Here is an 870-nt window from a genome sequence, read left to right on the forward strand (position 1 = left end):
TCATTCCTGGGCCCAGCTTCCTCTAGTGATACAAACTTTAAAAACTGACATCTCCCCCAATCCCTGGATCCACCCCTTCCCCCACAAACCCTGGCCAGTGCAAACCTTATAGTCTTGCACACCACTCCACCCCCTGGTCCTCTCCTCACATAGTTATGCATTTATAATATGAAAAACATCAGTATTCAGAGGTGAAAATATCACCTATATTTACATATACTGCTGTGCTGCCAAATAGGAACCCATATGGTAAGAGGCCTATTGGGTGTGCGCTTGACCCTAAAAAAAGTCATGAGTAAATGGAATTACAATTACATTTTAACTGTAGCAAGACAGCACTAAATACCAGCACTCAAACAGTATCAACCCTACCTATGAAAAGGCAACACTGGAAATATTACAATAGGCCCACAATACATTTACATCTGCAGAATGCAAACAGACCCTCAAATACAGAAGAAAGCAACCATAGAAGCTTACAGGCAAAAACTGAACTAGAAACCACAAGACGCCAGACTCCCTATGCTGTGCAACAATGGAAAAACAGAGCCATCATCATTCCTCAAACATCAAATATAATAAATACATAATCATAATAGTAAAAACATACTAATAAAAATATTTCAAAAACAGCAGATGAATAGAAGATCAAATAATTAAAAACTCACATACATTTTTTTAAACTTCCCAAACACCAATAAAATATTTCAAAATAGCAGATAACACCTGAAAAATAAAACTAATAAGAATAAAATAATTCACACTCTCCATACCTGGAAACGTTTGATTTCCAGTCGCCCTGTGATTGTCATGGATTAGTGGGAGTAGGATGCATAAACGTTCTCTTTTTATTTAACTCTTTTTATGTGT

The sequence above is a fragment of the Rhinatrema bivittatum genome, chromosome 15 (assembly GCF_901001135.1).
Source record: "Rhinatrema bivittatum chromosome 15, aRhiBiv1.1, whole genome shotgun sequence".
NCBI classification, from domain to species: Eukaryota; Metazoa; Chordata; class Amphibia; order Gymnophiona; family Rhinatrematidae; genus Rhinatrema; species Rhinatrema bivittatum.